General features: G+C 35.4%; 1 pseudogene; it reads left to right on the top strand.

Annotated features, from left to right (window-relative positions):
• Positions 1-3333: 3333 nt before the first annotated feature.
• On the top strand, positions 3334-4750 carry LOC121247352 (annotated as a pseudogene).
• Positions 4751-5738: the final 988 nt, after the last annotated feature.

The following is a 5738-nucleotide window of genomic DNA, read 5'->3' as shown; positions in this document are numbered from 1 at the left end:
CTTTCTTCGCCTCCTCTACACCCTCCACTACATTTCCACGGCTAGCGGCACTGGGGCATTCGACGGGCTGGAGATGAGATCTAGTTTTGGGACTGGGACGTTTGGCTGTGATGACTCCATGTGAATTGTGTGGAATCACTTATGTGGCAGATTATTATTAGAGGCTGGTAATCCCTTCAAAACAGCCGAACCGGTGCAAAGCGTTTTTCATAAAAAAAAAATTAATGAACTTTCTTCGAGAAACTAAGCAAAGAAAAAGGCGTAGATGGCGTAATTTCCACTTCCCGAATCCAACGGCTCTGCTTATGTAATGAAAGCACGTCAACGTCCAAGCATATCCGAAAGAGTATTTATATTCCAACAAATTATTGTCATTGGATAAAACAATGTATATTTTATAAATTAATATAATTTGATGTAATATGTTAAGTTATAAAACTATCTATCGTATTGTATCAAGTCACCATTTTTTTGTAAGTCAATCAAATTTGTATATTGTTTAAAGAAAAATACACAGTCCAAGAATTTAAACCACTTCAATATTTAAATTATTTTTATTTTTATTCATCTAATACAAAATACTACATATTATACACGCAGTATCCATTCGAGTTCTATGATCACAACGATCGAATAACTTGCACTGATGACATAGAAGTACCTAATCACTCGTGAATTATTGGACATGGAAAATAAAAGTCTGTTATATATAAAATAATCCTCATTATAAGACATTGTCGCTCTCTCTTTTATCTCTCATTGATATTAAGATTTTGTTTAGATAACGAGATGAGATGATTTTAAATAAATTAAATAAAATATTGTTAAAATTTTTTTTTAATATTATTATTATTTAAAAATTTAAAAAAATTAAATTATTTATTATATTTTATATAAAAATTTAAAACTTTTATAATAATGATACGAAATGAATCGATAGTATTTCGATCTCTAAACGAATTATTCAACATATTTCATGAAAAATTTTAACGTATAGGTTAGAGAGAGAGAAGTCGAGCCGCAAAAGGGGGACTTTGGGAGAGATACTCACTCGGAAGTCGAGCCAATCTTTCTTATTTAGCTCGTGATCGGTCATCCGGCGGCCAAGACGAAGCAAAGTTAAAGGAACAAGCTGGCATGGCTTTAAAACCCAACAGCTGCTCCAGTACCTTTCAAATAAGAGCACTGCTCCATTTGACCATTTTGATATTTTTTTAATATATTTAAATATTTTAAAAAAGATAAAAAAAATTATAATGATGCATTAAAAATTATTTTCTTAATCATTAAATAAAAAATTAAAATTAAAAATTAAATACACAAGTAGTTAAAATGAATTGACAAAATAAAAGGGCAAATTAACATCTTCCTTCAAACAATATCCCTTCCGAGAGCTCGAAGATCTCTCAAGTTTTATATGACTTCCACCGGCCTACTCTACCATTATAAGTACTCAAGGTGAGTCCATTCTTTTCATTTTCAAGATCAGGATCATCCCACAATTTGGTTTTTATTTTGACTAATTTGGCTTCTTCATCATGATGAACATTTGTGACTGTTTTTTCTTTTTATTATTTAATTTAAATAATGCTACATATATTCGTAAAATATATAAATATCATATAATCGCTTTAAAAAAGAATGAGATCTATTATTAAAAAATTTATTTATTTTTTTAATATAAATCTTATATTTATTTATTTTTTAAAAAAATAATTATATAATACTTACGTACTCAACTATAACTATAATTTTTCTTTAATTTTAGTCGGCAAAATATGATCCGATCTTTTGGCGGCCGTCCTGGTAGTACTAAAGCCACATATGCTCCCAAAGCAGAGCCCGCACCGTGCCACCAGGAAAGGTAGAAATATTTTAGTCCACGGAGGATTGGGCTAGAAGGAAGATCGGCAACATTCATCTCCCATGGTAAAATAGCCAAGTTTTTCATGAAGCATGGACAAGATGCTTGCTCAAATATGTGAAATAATTGCCTCAATAAGAAGTGCCACGAAGCTGTTTATATCAATATAGTCGAGAAACTCTTCCAGCTGGATCCAAATGAAACAATCATGGTCTTAATTACCGACTTGACGAGGAAGAAAATATTAAAATTAGTAATGTTAGATATAGTCATGAGTTATGTAAGTATTGTACACTCATTTTAAAAAAAAGATGGAATAATATATTATTTAAAAAATTAATTTTTTTGTCTCATTTTAAAAAATAGTGAGATTTACTTTTAAAAAATTACTTTTTTTATATGAGTCTCATATTTATTCATTTTTTTTAAAAATGCGCGACGTTTAGGTACTCTATTATTGTAAATATCATTTTTTAAATATTAATGTCATCTCACTTAGGCCTAGTTCGGATAATAAAAATGTTTAATCTCATCATTATAACTTTGTCAAATTTTCACGAAAAATATAATAAACAATTTAACTTTTTCAATTCTCAAAATAATAATATAATATTAAAAATAATATTTTATTCAACTTTTAACTTTTATCTTAACTCATTTCATCTCAACTCAGTATTCAAATTGGATCTTAATGTACGATGGACACAACCATTATCTTTTCCATCGTTACTTTAATGTCGCCTCTTGCATTGGAATCATGTACACGACTAGGAATTACAGAGAAATAGTTGAACATCTGGTTGACATCTGGTTGCAAAATGGAACGTGGAAAAGTTAACTAGACTTTCGAGTGAGAGACAAGAGGCCCAGGACTATCTCTATGGATTAGCCGAAGAAGAATAAGAAGGCTAGAGGAGAGAGCTCTCACAAAGGCTCAAAAAGCATCCACCATTTCTTTCACTTAGATTTCTATTATATAAAATTAGGCCTTAAACTTATAAATAAACAATTTTGCTAGATACAACCAACCAGCGAAACCGCCGTGCAACCGGCTGACACATAGGCATCTGACAGAAAAATAAATGAAAATCGAGAAGCGACTGAACCTAGTGACTAAAACAAGCCCTCCTCTGGCTGAAGCAAGCACTCCCTTTGACTGAAACAAGCCTTCCCTCCGACTAAAATTAGACGTCAGACAAGAGCCTCCTCAGCTCCACAGGCTTCCCTACAATGGGTTTGCCGCCAGAGTTCTCTTTCTGCTTGTTTTCGAAGAGGTTAATAAGAAACGCGAGCCACGAAACTGTGGGGGAGTCTCTGCCATTCAGATTTTAGATGAAAACAGACAAAACATGAAGGAGGGAAGAATTTAGATTTCAGAAGCCAAAGAAAACATCCGTACAATCATTCTTTTTGCGTCATCGTCTTTGAGTCTAGAAGAACTGAACAACCTTCTCGTCGTCCCGTGAACAACTGGTTCACTCTCCGTCGTCACCGGTTCACTCTCCGGCCAAATCCCTGCCGTAGTGGGTGACCTCCCTTTCCTTGAAACTCTCATTATCCACAAATAGCCCAACCTCACTGACCCTATCCCGCCAGCCATTGCCAAGCTCCAACGCCTCACTTTTCTCAGGCTCAATTGGAACAATCTCTTCGGCCCAATTCCTAACTTCCTCAGCAAACTCAAGAACCTCACCTTCCTCGAGCTCTCCTTCAACAACCTCTCCGGTTCTATCCCACCCTCACTTGCCCTACTTCTAAACCTCAATGTGCTTCACTTGGACCGTAACAAACTCACCGGAGGGATACCCTACTCTTTCGGTACATTTAGCAAGGTACTAGACTTGTTCCTCTCTCACAACAAACTATCCGATTCAGTCCCAACCTCATTCGCTAACATGGACTTCAATGTCATAGACCAGTTGTCTAACATGCTCGAAGGAGACGCGTTCGTGGTTTTCGGCTCGAACAAGACCATGCAGATTGTGGACCTGTCGAGGAACTTGTTCAAGTTCAATCTGTCCAAGGTGGAGTTCCCCAAGAGTAGAGGTGTAAATTTAAACCAGGAAATCGGGTTTTGAACCGGTCCGGTCTGGAACCGGTTCCTATATTATGAAAACCGGTCGGACCCGATCTAGTTTCTATTCCGTAGTTTCCGGGACCAGATCGGACCGAACCAGACCGGCTAGAAAAAATATATATATATAAATCAATTTTATATATTATACAAAATATTTATATATATAAGTTTTAAATATAATGTATAATTATATATTAAATTTTTATATATAATATATAATTATATATCATATATGAAATAACTTCATATTATAATTTATAAATTATAACATAAAATGTTAATCTTAAATATGAAGATTTGTAATTTGTTTGATCATATGTTATTAATATAATTATATATAAGATAATGTTATTATAATTTATAAAATAAAAGTTTAATCTTAGAGATGAAAATTTAATTGATCATATGCTTTAAACATAACATATATTAAATTATTAATAATATTTTATTATAAGAAGTAACACTTTATTATATTTTTTTTTACATTTTAAAACTAAAAAATTAGACTGAATCGGACCGAAAACCGGTAAAACCGGAGGTACCGGTTTAGGAGGGTAATTGGGGCATAATCGGTTTTGAAAAATGAAAAACCGGTACATACCAGTTCGGTCCTAAATTTTGTCTAAAACCGGACCGAACCGGTATGTACCGGTTTTGCATTTTTCAAAACCGATTATGCCAAAACCGGACCCAAGAGCTTGACTTCGTTGGACCTTAACCACAACAAGATCAATGGGGGCATGCCAGTGGAGATGACGACACTGAATATGCAGTTCTTGAATGTGAGTTATAACATGTTGTGTGGTTAGATTCCAGTGGGTGGTAAGTTGCAGAGCTTCGACTACTCTTCATCACTTCCAAAAACTTAGTCTTCTTCATCGCCATTGCTCATAGTTTTCTTCGAAGTTGAGTCTTTTGCGGAGTTCATTTTCCATTTTTCATTTTTCATTGAGAGTTAGCTCAAATCTGAGCTCAAACTTTCATCGAATTGAACTTCGAGGAGATGTGAATACAGACGTTGTCGTATTTGGCAACTGTGGGGGCGTTGCATTTGTCGATGGAGAATACTTGAGAATTTCAAAAAGAACATAGACTAAGTCTCGTGGGGATGGGAGACCTCTGCGCTTGTAACACCCCGTATTTCAGTGTATTTTTATTGAAGAATTATTTTTGATTGTTCAAAAATTTATCCTCTTATTTTAAAATTGGTTGGATTTTTAGTAAGTTTATTTCTATGATTTTAATTTGGTGAAAATTATTTTTATGTGCATTCCAAATATTTATTTATTGTTATGCATTTAAATTGCTTTTAATATTTAAATTAATTACTGTGGGATTTAATTATTTCAATTTGACTTTACCATTACGTTTAAATTATTTTATTTAACTTGTGGTTTTAAAATCATCTCCGTTGGATCATTTTTGTGACCCAAGTTATGAGGATTGGACCTCATTTCTTCTCCCTCCATTTTTCTTTCCCTCCTTTTTCTTTTCTTTCTTTTCTTTTTCTCCTTTATTTTTCTTCTTCCCGCGCGCAACTCCCTCTCCCTCCCTCTCTCTCCGTCCGTTCTTCCTTTCCCCCAGCCCGCCGCCGTCGCGCCGCCGTGCGCGACACCGCCCGGCCGACCAGCTCCCCCTCCCTCCGGCGACCTCACCTCCCAAATCTCAGCCCCTACCTCGCCGCCGGTAGCCCACACGCACCCCACGAAGCCGCGGGCCACCTTCACGCCAGCGCCGCCGTGAGCCGGCGGTGGCCCTCACCGCCCAGCCCGCTAGCTTCCCCAGCCGCCGGCGACC

This window comes from Juglans microcarpa x Juglans regia, chromosome 1D (genome assembly GCF_004785595.1).
Source record: "Juglans microcarpa x Juglans regia isolate MS1-56 chromosome 1D, Jm3101_v1.0, whole genome shotgun sequence".
Taxonomy (NCBI): domain Eukaryota; kingdom Viridiplantae; phylum Streptophyta; class Magnoliopsida; order Fagales; family Juglandaceae; genus Juglans; species Juglans microcarpa x Juglans regia.
The sequence above is the reverse complement of the archived record's forward strand: the minus strand, read 5'-3'. Positions and strand labels throughout refer to the sequence as shown.